The following is a 15,603-nucleotide window of genomic DNA, read 5'->3' on the forward strand; positions in this document are numbered from 1 at the left end:
AGCCGCGAGCCACTAGGGCACGTGCTCAGCCCCCGTGAGTTCGTAACTCAGAAGTGCAGGGGGGTAAACTTGGACAAATGATATAAAAGGCTATTAGAAAATGTGGTTAAACTTTTCTCCCTTCCTCTCCTTGGGGGAACGCCAGATTGACAACTTCACATGGCCTGTCTGAAGATGTCCTGCAGGGCTGAGCAGTTCATCACGCATTCTGGCAGCGCGGTGGCACTACCGTTTTCCCTCCTTCGCTCCTTTTCTCTCATTCCTGGTGCCGTGGGATCGCACTCCCCAATGAAAATGGCAGAACAAAAAGCTTTTTGAAGAGACTTTTGGCGGGGAGGGAGGTTACTGGGCTGTGGGAGAGAGCCAGGCAAAACAATGGGACATACATTTTTTCTTTGTATGTGGAAGTAATCCCAAATATTTATCACTCAGGTGGAAGTTCTAAGTAGATAAAACAAGGTCAGAAGAGGAGTTCTGGGGGAGAAGTGGGGCTAGATCTTCACATTTAGCCTTTCTGATGACAAGTGAGAGCTTGTCATCCTGCAGATAAGTTCCTGTGTTCATTATTCAAAATGCATTTCCTTAATTGTGGCCTAATGTGTAACAATGCTCTATCCGTATGGAACTTCTCTATTGGCAATTCGAGCTTGAGTTAGTGTCCATACAATGCCGTATTCTCTGAATAGCCAACTCCCACTCAGAATTTATGACTCATCTCTTGTCACCTCCTCTGGACAAAGTTTGCCGGCCCTTCTCCTTTCTGCCCAACTTTTGAGACTGTTACAGAACCCTCAAATATGTTCCAAAGATATTTCAAATTTTATATTATGGCATAAATCATTCTGTTTCTGCACAATATGGAGAGGTCCTGAAAGTAGAGACTATGACTTTATGAGTGCTGATTTCTAGACGCTAACAGAAGCCTGGCACTCAGTAGGCTGGCATTCAATATTTGTTGACTCCATTGAGTGAATTACAGGATTCATTAGGAACTCTGATCAAGTCCTTAAGCTTTTTAATTACCCTATTGAACAAATCCCAGGAGAAAATTGCTGAATCAGGCCTACATTTTGTGTGAGTGTAATATACATTTGCCCATATGATGAAATATAATGGCAATGAATATCCCATGGTATTAAAATATTTATATCCCTGCCAGTTTTCAGAAGTTCCCATCACTTAATTATTTGGGTTAAGTCTTTGAAAGCCCTGATAAAATGCTAATTTGGAAGCATCATACTGATATATCAGCTAAGATTAGCCCCAATTCTCCACTAAATAGACATAGAAAACAGATTTAGACCTACTCAGCCTAACTCCAAAACTAAAAGCTGTCCACCCTGCCATACTGCTTTATTCAAATGATAAATGCCTCAAAAGCAAAGTAGGGTATTTATTGGCTTCCAGGATCCAGGAAAAACACAAATAATAAAGGGTAAGGTGAAGACAGAAAGCAAAACAGGTTTGGTACATGAAAACAAAACACTGAATCTAAAACACCTTTGTTTTTGGAGCATCTGAGAGAAAGGAGTCTAGGACAGGTAATTGGAATGGGAGAAATACCAAGGCAGGAATCCATCTGGAGCACGGGGTTCTTCATGGGAGATGGCTAAGGGCCACGATGAATGCCTCAGAACTGAGGGCCACAGAAAGGGCATTGAAAGATTCCTCATGCATTTCATAGCTGTGATCAAGAGGCTCGTCCAAGCGTACTTCTATAGAGTAAGAACAGTAGTTACAACATGAGCAGCCATTTAACTTCCTAATGAATGACTTCAGGTTTCATGGCATTTCTTTTGGCAGGATTATATATATATATATAAAATGAAGAGTGGGTGGCCTGCACATACAAAAAAAGTCTATGTTTTTACTTTGGCTCCACCATTTACTAGCTGCATGACCATCTCAGTCTAGCTCCTTAACTTCCATACGTCTCAGTTGTCATGTTTTCTCAAAATGAGGATAATAACAGCCTTCTCTTTGGAGGGTTGTTGTGAACATTAGGGAAATACTGCACGTGAGGTACTTGTTCCAGTAATAAATGGTGAGAGTTCAATAAATGCTCACTATTTATCATGTTGTTGGGTTATTAGACGCTATTTCTTTCAGGTAAATCTTCCATCTTTGACTAACAAGGATGCATTTTTTAAATTTTTAAAAATTTCATAATCTTCAGTAATATTGACATCTGCTCCCTGGGACTAGAAAATAGTCACTAATTTTCCCAAAGCTTCTAAGAATTTACCATATTTTAAATGACCTCTATCAACTGCTGCCCTGGTATGGGGAGGCAGGAGTGACTTGAAGGTGAAATACCCTGTTAGCAATCCCCCAGGTGAATGGAAAATTTAAAATAATATTCTAATGATTCATTGTACATTACTATGCCCCATTAGGTGCCTACATTACATCTTAGGGCACAATCAATATCTGTCATCTTGCTTATGGCTTTGGTGCTGGAGCGGTTCAATTTCATTTTGCAACTCTCATGCCCACGAAGCTGTAGCTCAGGTGTCATATGATAAAATATTACTCAGAAGTACACATTCACTTCTAAAGCATAGTGGGGAAGAATTGATGAAGAAGGTGTCTTTCCATCAGGTCAAACTTCATTAAAGTGAGGATATGATTGATAAGAGAAAAAAGTAAGACCAACATCTATGAAACTTTTTGGAATCAATATGAGAATGTGTGTGCTCATGCATGTGTGTGTGTTCTGTACTCAAGAGCACCTTTAAAAGCATTTTTCAAGCATTTAAAAAGATGGCTATTTAGGAAATTTTAATACAAATGAGGCTAGTTCATGCATATGACTGTTATATAAAGAGAGGTACTAATATGTGGGCATATGCTTTCTTTTGTGAAAATTAAAAAAAAATAATTAGTGGGTTTTAGTTATGACAAAGCTTAAGCAAGAGGATCCAAGCCATGGTAAATAATAAACTACTTGTCCTCATTCTAAACAAAACTAGTGAGTTAGCTACATAAGCTACATTTTGAGTTGTTTTCTTTCAGAATTAGAATGCCAGCTGACTGCCCCCTCTTTCTCCTATGGTGCTTTACTGGAGGGACTCAGGAACACAGTACAATCAAAATAACTTCCCACACAGTCTACCAACTGTAAAGTCCTTTGGGTGAATAGAAGCCTGTATTAGAATTCAGACATACCTGAGAGAGTTCAGTCCATCATCTGGTGATTCATACTTTACTGAAAAGTTTTGAAAATGTTAAATGTATGATTACTTTCCAAATTGAAATCAGACAGAAACGTGAATTCTGCCTAAGAGAGAGGGAATAGAACACAGGAGGATCTGGGAATGCTACAGGATAGGATGCACCAGGGCCCTGGCTACAGAGTGTGCCTTTGGAGTGACAAAAAGCAACATAAAGTGTGAATGTGCATGTGTGTGTGTGTAAGTGTGACTGTGCATGTACACGTGTGTGTGAAGTATAAAGAGAGCTCTAGAAATAGATGTATGAGAGCTTCAAAAATGAATTTAATTGGCACTGCTCTTCTGTTGAAGATGCTGTCAGCTGTAAGCACCCTCTGCAGTGAATCTGGAAAATCACCAACAGCAAACACACTGCATCACACAGATGCTCTAAGTGCTCCTAGACTTGCCCAACTTTATAAAAGGAGGGACTTATGTAATTCAGTACATCTGGTGACATTTGCTTTGGGGTAAAAAAGCTCCCATGACAGTGGCTTTCTGTGACAATGGGAGAGGTTTGTCCTAAAAATGACTGTGAAAAAATGGTTTAGTTTGATCAATAATATCTATTTATGTACTTTATTACCAGGGTTAATGTTTGGGAGTTTTGATAGACTGTAATAATTTATTTGGTTTCTTCTAATAAGTTGAGAAATCCAAATACTTTCATCCTGATATCATATTATACCTTGAAGGGGTAGTTTCTGGGTTTTAGAATACTGAACTGAGGCTCACTCTGTAGAATATAAGTAATACTGGAGCAAATGCCCTGAGTCTGAAAAAAAGAGGATATCCTGAAAGGGGAAGAAGGATCTCAAGGCCCAAATAATATATTGTTTTATTACTAGTGCTTGTGGGAAAGGAGGGGAAGTGGGTGTAAGATAAGGCAAGTGAAACTGTCACACAAGAGCGTCATTCTGACAGGGACAGTCTCAGAATGCTGCAGGCGATTGTAAAGCTTGCTGGGACCCCCGGAGCTGTCCTGTTATTTTTCTTTAGGCTGGATATTGTACAATGAAATATAAGACATTGGAAAGCTTTTTTCTTCTTTTTATAATTATTCATCAGTTTCTGCTTTTATGTAGCTTTAGGGGACTGTAGAATGTCCCTAATATATTTCAGAATGCCTTTGAGGGGGAAAGAATGACAAGCAGTGAGGAATTTACCTTGATTATCAAGAATAGATAATGTTTTAACCAAATGTAGTAAAGTGAATCCCCTATTTTCTTTGTCTTTGTTGCATAATCAGGCTCTACTCCCTCCCTGTGGTCACAGTAAAAAGTTAGAGTCCTTCTAAAGCTTGGGATTGATGTGGGTGCTCATAATTGTGTAGATTTCTCACTCTCTCATCTCAGGCCTAAATTTTAGAATTTTGTTGAAATATGCAGGATTATCTAATAGCCTTCTATTTATTCTCCTTTCCTGTGTCTCTTCCTATTTCCGACTCATCTCATATGTTGCTATGAGATGAATTTTCTTTAAAGACAAATTAGTTTTTTTGAGCAATTCCTTATTGAAGAACCAAATCAATTTTCTATTGCTCTTGCATATAATCTGCATTCTCTTCCCAGATTTTAAGATGAGCCACAGTTCATTACACTTGACCTTGCCTTCATTTCCCTCCTCCCCTTCTTTATGTAAAATGGACTTCCTCCCTAATTAAGCCCTTTTCTTCACTGTTCCTCAGTCTCCATGCCATTCCCAAAAGCACCCATTCCACTTTTCTTTTTTCATTCATAAATCTTATTGAATTTTAAGTTTCACCTTAATTCCCACTTATGGAATAACAACATAGCTAATACTCATGAAAACCTGCAGTGTGCTTACCACACTTCTAAGCACATGTCAAGTACTATGTTGTAGCATTTTTATATGGACCTTATATATAAGGAAGTTGTACATTTTGCAAGTGAGGAAACTGAGGCACAAAGGAGTGGCTTGTGTAGTAACACAGCTATTAGTTAAGTCACTCAACTGGAATTCATACACAGGCTCCCCGACTCCCCATCCTATTCTCTCTGCTGCCACCCTCTCTTGCTACCCTTCTCTGTGTCTTCCAGCTCACACTCATTTCCTCCATTGTGAACTTATATAGTAGCTGTACTCAGAACCATAGAGTGTAGTATTTAATTGTGTCTATTTCATGCATGGTAATTTTTTTTCTGGGCAATTATATAGCAAGATACCTTAAAATGAGTTCTATGCTTCATTCTACTTTAGTTCCAAAACAGTATGTAGCCACAGCTCAGGGCAGAGACTCATTAAATACTCATTTGTTGTTGATAGATAATGCAAAGATAACTCTCCTCCCCTCCAATTAGGCAATAATTGTCTTACATTGTAATTCGCCCTGATGGTACAGACTAAATACCTTCAAGTCTAGTGACACATACTGCAAAATGTTTTAAATTCCATGTATATGATCTACACAGTGACCCTCAACTTAGATGTCAGTTGACTAGCATTCTGCTATGGTTTCTGAGTTGGGCTCCAGTGGACCCGAATTATTCCATTTTCATTGGATATTTTTCTGAAATAATTTTTTAAACATTCTGACTCACATAAACACACCACGCAAACCATAAAATCACATACATACACTATATATATGTAAATGTATGTATGTGTGTGTGTATAAATATATATAAATTGTGGTATATATACACAAAAATGTGATATGTATATCACAAATAGTCTCCATAATAGGAGACACCATTCAACTAACCCAGGATTCTCTTTAATAGGCAGAAAGAGCATGCCTCTGAAAACATGGATATTGGCTTAAAAACTCAATTTCATTGTATTTTAGCTTATTCTCCTCCCCTTTAACCAATAGGATGATTATGGTTTGAGGAAATATCTAGTTTTAATATTGGATTCAATCTTAAAATATGGCTGTTGGGAACAGAAGCTTGGGAATCAGACATTGATCGAACTCCTTCATTGCCACTGACTAGCTAGGCAATCTTAGTGAGGAAATTAGTTGATATGAACAACCACTTCTTAATATCTAAAATGGGCATGATAACAGCTACTTGGCAGTTACTTAGGCAAGTTACTCCTTTGTGCCTGCAGGGTTGTTGTGAGAATTCAGTTCAGAATTTCATATAAAGGATTCACTTAGCATACTTCTTGCCATATGGTGAGTGCTTAATAAAATGTTTTTATTAGTAGTAATAGTATATTCCTTAAAGGTAACAACTGATACATGCTGATGCATCTGGAAAAAATGGCATGTAGAATTTGGAGATGACTCTTTGGATCTTTGATCTTTCTTCTTCTCCCTCCTTTCCCACCTCCCTTCCCCCCTCCCTCCCTCCCTCCTTTCTTCCTTCCTTCCTTCCTTCCATCCTCTCTCTCTCTTTCCTTCTCTCTCTCTCTCCTTCTTTCCTTCCTTCTCAGCTTTAAAAAAAGTTTTATTGAGGTATAATTTATGTAAAATAAAATGTATCCATTTTAACATACAGTTTGATGGATTTTTGTTTTTGTATGCAGTCAAGAAAGCTTCACTCTCGTGACAATATAAGAATTCCATCACCTTAGAAAGTTGCCTTGTGTCCATTTACCTTTAATTCTCACTTCAACCCCCATTCACATCCTCAGGCAACCACTGATCTGTTTTCTGTCACTATGATTTTGCCATTTCTAGAATTCCATATAAAAAGAACCATACAGTGTGTGATCTTTGCATTTGATTTCTTTTACTTAGCATAATGGTTTTGAGATGTACTCATGTTGTTATGTATAATAATATTTTATTCCTTTTTATTGCTGAGTAGCATTCCAAAGTATGAATATACCACAATTGTCTATCCAGTCACCAATTGAGAGGCATTAGGGTTATTTCAGTTTTGGGCTAGAAAAAGTTACTATAAGTGAAAAATGTTGCTATAAATATTTGAACGCAAAGCTTTGTATGGATTAACATTCTCACAGGGCTTAGTGTGTCCAGGAAGAGAATACTGGATCATAATGGCAAGCACAGCACACCAGGCTGGAACCAGAACATCTTTATTCTGGTCTTTTTGCTGCTTCCAGCGATGATGATGGCAGTAACGGCCCTGATGCAGAAGTAACCCTCATCTACTCCTCCGTCTTCCAGTGTTCCAGATGCCCAATGATCCGTTCTGGATTTTTTGCCAGATACCACATAGTCTTCCAGTGAGCTCTCTCTGTGGTCTAAACTAGATTCAATAGGCTTTTGTTTTTGACAAACATATCAACCAAATAATTCCTGACTAAGACAAATTGTAATTGTTATGAAGATTTATTGAGTTCTAATTATGAGCCAAATACTTAAATAATGCTTTTATTGCTGTTTTATGTAACCCTGTGAAGAAGGGTTTGTTTGTTTTCTTTCTTTTTTACTGTTTAACATATTTGACGAATGAAGAAACTGAAATTCAAAGAAATCACATAATTCGTACAAGGTCACATGGCTGGAGAGTAGAAGAACTAGAGCCTAAATTCTGATTCGCTTTTCTCCAAAGTCCCTGCTGGGAATAGATCTCCCATGCTGGATGCTTGCGGGTGAAATGAAGGTGGTGGCCTAGGGCTTTAGAAAGCTCCCCCAGCTGAGTGAGCCCCCATGTCTATGTCTGTGCAAGTGAATGGAATAATAAAGTCGTGACAGAATTCCTGTCAGTGGCCACTTTCTTTGTGAATCTAGATGACTGGCTGATAATGAGGGCAGTTCCGTGTAGGCTATTTGAAGAAAAGCATTGGTGATGCTATGGGATGCGAATTTAGGAATGCAGAAAAGTTACAAGCATGTGTAGTATAATAAGGACTGTATTTCATATGTAATATTTGGAGAAATATAAATATTCCCCTTCTGATGCTTGCTTGTTTGTTCTTTTATTTGTTTTATGGAAGGAACACGTGTCATCTTTAAAAACCTAAATTGTGTTTCTGTGTCTTAGAATAGGTGAATAGAACTTGGTGGAGAGAATGAAATGCAAGAAATGCAGCAAGACGCAGAGAAGGAAGGGTGAGGGAAGAGGAAAGGTCTTCAGGAGCCATGAGGCAGTGGTCAGAAGTCACCCACAATTATTCCCCGGCCTGGTGGCCTTGAGGAGCAGATGGTGGAATGACTGGAGCATGTGTTTTAGTCTCGCCATAGGATATAAATTTGGACATTGCTACGAATTGTTTGGCCTTTGACTTTTTGCTGTTTCTTTTCTCAACCTTGGTCCCCTCATCTGAAAATGAAGATGGTCAGGCCTCATAGGCTTGCTGTGAAAGCTATATGGGTTCACAGAACGAACATACTAAGCCTGCCACTACAGAGTAGGTGCTCAGCTAATTTAGGTTCTTTATCGCTACCTCTTACTGTTCTTCGAGATATTTATTAGTTTTTCAGCTATTTACCTTTAGTATTTTCTTCTCTATGGATAATATATGAGGTTCACAGTGGAGAATATGGCCTGTGGTGAAGTGACCATTCTACCCTCACACTCAAATTAAATAAAAATAGACCAGGGACTTCTTTGTAGTTATTAATTTGAATTTATTAAAGCATCTTCTTACTTACAGGTGCCAAAGGGCTTATTTTGTATAAAGTATGAGACACAGAGAGTGTTAAATCATTCAATGGTTGAGGGATGTTTAGTGCACCACAATTATAAGGCTCAGTGAGGGTCCCTTTTGTGGAAGATACAGAGGAGGTGAGAGTGGGGACTAGTGAGTCAACCTTATACCAAATATAAAAATATACATATAAACATGTTATATATATAATACATATACATGATATAGATATATTTATATAATATTTGTATTTTTATAATGCATAGTGATTTGCAAAACATAGTTACTTCTTTTCTATATTTAACCTTGAACATTCTTCTGTGCAAAGAGACTGCACAAAATCCATGTGACTCCAAGAAAGCATTGGTGTGAACTTGAGCCTTGATTAAGACATGCTTATAGAACAAAGACCAAGTTCCCTAAATGGGCCCTAGAATGTTGTGTTAAAGACAAACAGGGCTGTGAGAGCAGACTTTTGACATTTGCCCATTTATTTTTGCACTAAAACAAGCAATTTAAAAAAAGCAATTTAGAAACAGTTGGAAAGGAATGACTGGCTATTTTTGAACACAGCCCTCTTAAAGTACAGCAGGGGAAAAAAGTGTTTGTAAATGCCTGAAGCTGGTGTCAAAGAAGCTCAAAGAAAACCGAGAGTTAGACATTTCACCGGACTTGAGTTCAGCTTCTGTAGCACAACCTGGCTAATTCAACTCCATTATTGGTATAAATGCTGTATAATCATAGGCTGTAAGTGGAGACAATGAGAATTAACCTCCATCAGCTCTTCACACACATTGGCTCCCAAATATCACAGTAATTCAAAGATCTGTTGCAAATTTGATCTGCAGAATGATCCTGAACTAACAAGAGGAGCCCAGGCAGGTGTCACCCCACCACACACTGTCCGTGAGCTTCAAATTGCTTCTTGTTCTGTGTTGTTTCCAGATGAGAAGTTTTCCATACATTTTCTCCTTGGCTAGAAAAGGTTATATCTGATCATTTACTTTTAAAAGTAGAAGTTAAAAGGATTATCTGTAAAAATGTCCAGGCACCTGTGGAGCTGATACTCATAATTACTCTGAAGAGATTGCTGTCTTTGAACACTCCAATGATATAGAGTTATTTTTATTTGGGAAACAGTACAGAAATAAGTAGACAGCATAGAAAGGCTGCTCCTGCCTTTTGTAAAGCTCCAGTCTTTTGTAAAACTGGATCCAGATGATCTTACTCTGAATAAGTGAACCCTGATGTTAGTTTAGTAAGTTGGAAAAGGGGAGGATCTGTCTCTGGGAGGCCCACCTGATTCCCTTATCTTTTCACAGTTTGAGTTCTCATTGTTCCTAAAATATCCTCCCAGCCCACCATCCCCACACACCTCAGGACTTAATAATTTCATGGGTGCCAATTTGTCTCATTGAATCAATCACATAGGAACTGCACTTTATGCTTTTATTCACTTTTTGCAGAGCCTGGTATGCTTCAGACAAACTTGACAAGATGCACAAACTCTGTGGCTTCAGTTTCCTTATCTGTGAAATGGGGAGAATTGCTACAGGGTTCATTGCATTACTGTATATAAAAGTGCTGAACATAGTCCCTGAGGAACTGTAGTCACAGATAAAGGTAAATATTTCCCCTTCTCTTTCAGCATAACGCTATGCTCATAAAAAGTACAGTATTTTCCTTTACATTTTGTAAGTGAGCCAGTTTTCTGCTTAGCACAGGAATTTGAGAATATGAAGCCACCAGTGGCAAAGCACGAGTACTTCTGGACCTGGGTTAGGTTCCTTCAGAGACACGCAGACTTTCCAGGTGTCAGCAGACCTGGGCAGCAGTGTGCTCAGCACAGGCACAGGGCTGCTTGGTAGCACTTCCACACTGAGGACTGCCCACACCTCTGCCCAGCCTCTGATGTCACTGGGGAGAAAGTGAAAGACAGGGATTATGTAAAAGGCAGTCATTGACAGAATATCTGCCAGTTCAGGGAGCTGCATTTCACCATGTGTGGTGCCTTTTAAGTGAAGAGGAGGAAGAGGAGGTGGAGCAGGTAGAGCAGGAGGACACCAGGGCTATTTTGGCCTCTTTAGGTGTGACTCTCACTCTTTGGTCCTTTTACTCATCATGAGAATGGAATTTCAGATACCGAGACAGAAAAGCCTCTATGTAGTCTTGTTAATTCTCAGTTAAATGCAGTGCCCAAACCATAGCTAAACATTACCTGCATTGTTTTCAGGTCTTTGCCTGAAGATGGAAGCCATCCGTGTTCTTCATGGTCCTGAGGCTCACGCTGACCTTGTCCACCTGATTGAGAGTGCACACAGGGGTGTGCCCACAGCTGTCAGCCGAGCAGCTGCAGGGAACTTCCCAGCTGTCAGCTGTAGCCAAAGACAGAGATGTTTTCGCCCCTTCCCTGGGCTGAGGAAGCAGAGAGTGCATGTGATTATGGCATCTACTGGAGCCTCTCTAGGTCTTAGTCCCATTATCAGTTGCTCAAAGGAGCAAAGAGCAAAGCCTTAAATAAAAGGATAAATAGGTTAGGAATACTCTTCCCTAAATAGGTTAGGAATACTTGCAGTCTATAGGGCAAGGCTGCAGGGTCCCTGGCCGAGACTTGGGGTTTCCATATGTTATTAATTGTCCCTCAGGTTAAACATGTATAGCATACATAAAAAAGAAAATGCGGGACCTTTTCTTGAAAAAATAACTATAATGCATTTGTATAGTCTATTGCCATGGAAGTTATACATTGTTCCAGGTGTAGGCAGGAGCAAAGCAGGTACAGGTTTTCTTTAGAGTGTCTGCCCCAATTCCTTATAATAGTAAAAGCACCTACAAAGTCTCATGGCCTTACTCCCAAACAGTACCCAGAGTGTTCACTCATAGCTGGTAATAAGGAAAAGCAAGTTGTGCCTAGGCAATATTATACATATGCTACAGTATAATTCAGCAGATGTTTGATTCACTGGACTCTAGGTACGAGACTTTTCAAATAACTGGATCTTCTTTTTCTGCATGCTTTCTCCTTAAGGAGAAAGAGGCAAGAGATAAGAAGCCTCTTTTGAGTGAAGATTTAGTTGTAAGACAATTCCCAATTTTATCCTAGGAAAAAATCCTGCTTTACTTACTTTCCAGCTTCTATATTCATAACCATTAGTGATGAGAGTGAATGTTGAGAATGATAACCCGTGTCTTCCCAGAACCTGGTTGGTCTGAGATAAGAGAATTTAGCATTGGAAGAAGACTTTGAGATCCTGAGGCTCAGGCTTCTGGTTTGCCCAGAATCCCTTTCCAGCACCTCTGCAATGGGCATCTCTTCTCTGTGTGGTGCTCCAACCAGAGCAGGCAAGACAAGCAGAGCACTTTAGAGAGGTAGGCAGCTTATTGAGGAAAACACTTACAGAAAGACCTTTTGGTGCCATGCATTTGATTCTATTTTTCCTAAAAATGCTGGTTTAGATGAAAATAAAGGAGTCTATTTCCACATATGGGTAGAATGTAGTGCAGCAGGCACCCTGAAAACTCTAAATTCAAATATTGTGTATCTGAGTGTTTGCTTATTTAGTCACCATTTGAAGCCAGAGGTTGTCCCCAGTACAGTTATGCTCTAAAAGGCCAAAATGATAAAAGAAATAGTTTGATGCTTTTTTTACTTTAAAAATTATATAATCTAGTGCACAATCCCTTACAGCCCCACCTTTCACATCATTCTTTCTAGCATGAAACATTAAGTATCCCCTGGATATTTTGGCTCCTTCAGGACCTCTCTTAGTATAGGTGGATGTGACATGAATTCTAGCCACCTTTCCCTGTGTGCTGAGGGTCACTTACCTCCAAGATAAAATCCGTGTGTCCCCATAAGTCCCTGGTCACAGGTGTGTAACTGGTGACTCCACAGTATGCATTAAAACCTCCCAAAGGGCTTGTTAAAACATGCTGTTTGGCCCTCCTGAGTCCGATTCAGTGGATTTGAGGCAGAGCCCAAGAGTTTGCATTTTTAACATATTCCCAAGTAGTGTTGATGTTGCTGGACAACACTTAGAGAACAGCTGTTTCAGGGAAAAAAAGTAACTCGAATGATTGTACTCTGGTTAAAGACAGTGGGGCTGGAGGAGGACACTGCCCTGTTGGGCTGCTGGATACACCAGGCAGGGGCAGGCAATGTGCATGATTTATCAGAGGAAATAATGGAGATGGAGTTGAGATATTCAAATTTAATCTTCAAATCTCAAGCCAGACAGTCAGATTCATTAAGGTATTTTTTTTTTCCTTCAATGTCCATTCTTCCCACCAGCCCTTCCTCCAGCCCTGCTGTGTTGAGGTGTTGCTGTTTTGTTTTAGCTACTTCTGCAGCTCTCTCACCTGGAGAAGAGGAACAGAGATGATCACTTGCTTCTCAGCACTTCCTCTTTAGCCTTTGGACAACAATCAAAAATATATTTCAAGGAGAAGGGGGAAAATGTGTACACCAAGAGAAATGCCTTCTATCAGACTGTCTCTTTCCCATGGAAAGAAGGTTCCCATGGAAACAGGATTAGAAGTTGGGGATTTGCTTTTACCTAATGTAGTACTGAGGAGAAAATGCCTCTCTTTCATTATTCAAGTGCTTTGCTTGTCCTTTACCAAATTATGATAAAGCAATACCAACATAGGTGTCTAAATAGTTTGAGCTGGTTTACCACATTAAACTCACAGTGTCTCATTTAAAAATATAAATGGACTAGAACTGTTTATAAATAAATTATTGGACTTTTTAAGACATTTTTGGTTTCCACGAACTACTGATATTCAGTGCTCGAAGAAGCAGAACCTTTAGGTAGTATCTATTGCAGGAATTTTTGAAAGCCAGGTGATTGTTTGCATACAGATGCTGTCAGTGGGGACAAAAAGACTTTTTCTCTTCTTATGCTGTAGTCACAGTGACTTTGGTGGATAAAGTCTGATACAATCAATTACTCATCAGCTTCTCAAAATGTGGTCCATTTCCCAACTAACTTTAAAGCATCCTGTATCTTTGTCATTGATTTAGTGAGATTTTCATTACATGGCAATTCACTGTAGTTTCCATTGTGGTTTTTCATACAAGTAGTAGCCATAGGGTTTGAGGAGTAAAACCTATCTTTAAGGGGTCTGTCCATTTCATGGACAAGTAAGAAACTACTTCAGAGTAATCAGCCCCTGTCCTCCTGGTATGATAATAAAGACTACAAGAAAGGCTGTGAAATAATTAACTCATATTTTTATCACTAATTTGCATTGATGTTTCTAAGGTCATTATGTGAATCCAAATACAGTCTTGAAATGAAAATACATTAGGCTATTTTTAACTATAAATTGTTTGTTTGATCAGCTGCCTCACATGTAGGAAGTCTGACAGCAGGGTTGGGAACAGCTGGTACTTGGTGGGAAAGCTGGTACACACTAACCTGGTGAGGTAAGTGCTGGGCTGCAGAGGGGAGGCCACGCGATGGTGTGGGCCCAGAGGAGGGAGCCACAGACAGAACATGGAAGGATTCTGAGCTTTAACTTCGCCTGCTGGACAATGTTTCTAGAGGCAGCTGTCGGTCTTGCATCTCCTGAACTCATCCCATTTGTCAATCCTTCTTTCAAGATATTTTTTAAAAAATTCAGTATTCTCAAACTTGATTTTATAATTTCAAAAATCATCTGGTCTGTTTGCATATTAATGAAAACCATTCCTATTTGCATATTAATTCTTGAAAGACCGGTTAGTGGCCCACTTTGGGCCAGCACATTCTCTCCTCTCTCCTCTTCTCATTTTCTCCCTTCCATTTTTAAGTAGAGATTAGTCAAGATTGAAGATGGACATTCTGAGTGATTGGTTTCAGAAAGAAGGTTTATACTTGAGATTACATTTCTTTCCCAGATGCTTGTCAACTCCTGGCAAAGTATAAAGCCTTGTTTTTCCAAGTGTGATGCCTGGACCGGCAGCATTGATATCACCTGGCAGCTTGTGAAAAACACAGAGTCTCAGGGCCGTTGCAGACCCAGGGAATCAAAAGCTAAATTTTAATAAGATTTCTAGGTGATTCATGTGCTCATTGAAGATTGAAAAGTTTTGGTTAAAGAGTAGGGCATTGAAGCAGGTTATTTAACTTCTAGATTTTAGCTCTGACTCTAGTTATGTGATGCTATACCAGTCAGCTCTGTTTTTCAAACTGTGTTCCCTGGAGCTCTGTCTACCCAGCTATGATTATTCAGAGGCAGCATGTGTGATCAGGGATTCCCACCTGAGCCCTGAGCGCCTCCAGTTTTATAAGTTAATCCACTGGTTTAACTATAAAACACTTAACATAAGACACTGTTTGAAGAAAAGTTTTCCCTGTGAAAGAGATTTGAGGCCTACTGTTACTGGGAAGGTCTAAAGTTACTTTCAGATCCATGTTTTTTATAATTAATATCATTCACTGATACAAAGCTTTTTTCTTTTGGTAAAAGAAAAAAATTCATTTATGTGCATGTGTTAGGTACTGAGACTACCAGTTTCGTTGCCTCTAGGAGGTTCCATGAGTAGGTGTTTTGCCTGAGGGTTTCAGACCCAGGCAAGTTCACTATGGATTCAGTGAGACCAAGAAATGACAACAGAACCCTCTTGGGGTTAAAGGGTTTATACCCAGCTTTATTCTCCCAGTGATAGGTGATAGGTCGAGCACTAGAATCACATCTGCATCCAAAAGTCTGCAGGTCTATAATTTTCCTTTATCTCTGCCTCTTCCCAGAGCACTGGGTAGAGCTCTTTACATAGTGACTCAGTCAATAGTAGCGTATTGCCTATGGGTGTGGAAGCAGTAGCCTAGCAGTAGGCCAGTTACAGCATTAAGTAGTTTAGGGTCAGGTGAGGATC

This window comes from Manis pentadactyla, chromosome 8 (assembly GCF_030020395.1).
Source record: "Manis pentadactyla isolate mManPen7 chromosome 8, mManPen7.hap1, whole genome shotgun sequence".
Classification (NCBI taxonomy): domain Eukaryota; kingdom Metazoa; phylum Chordata; class Mammalia; order Pholidota; family Manidae; genus Manis; species Manis pentadactyla.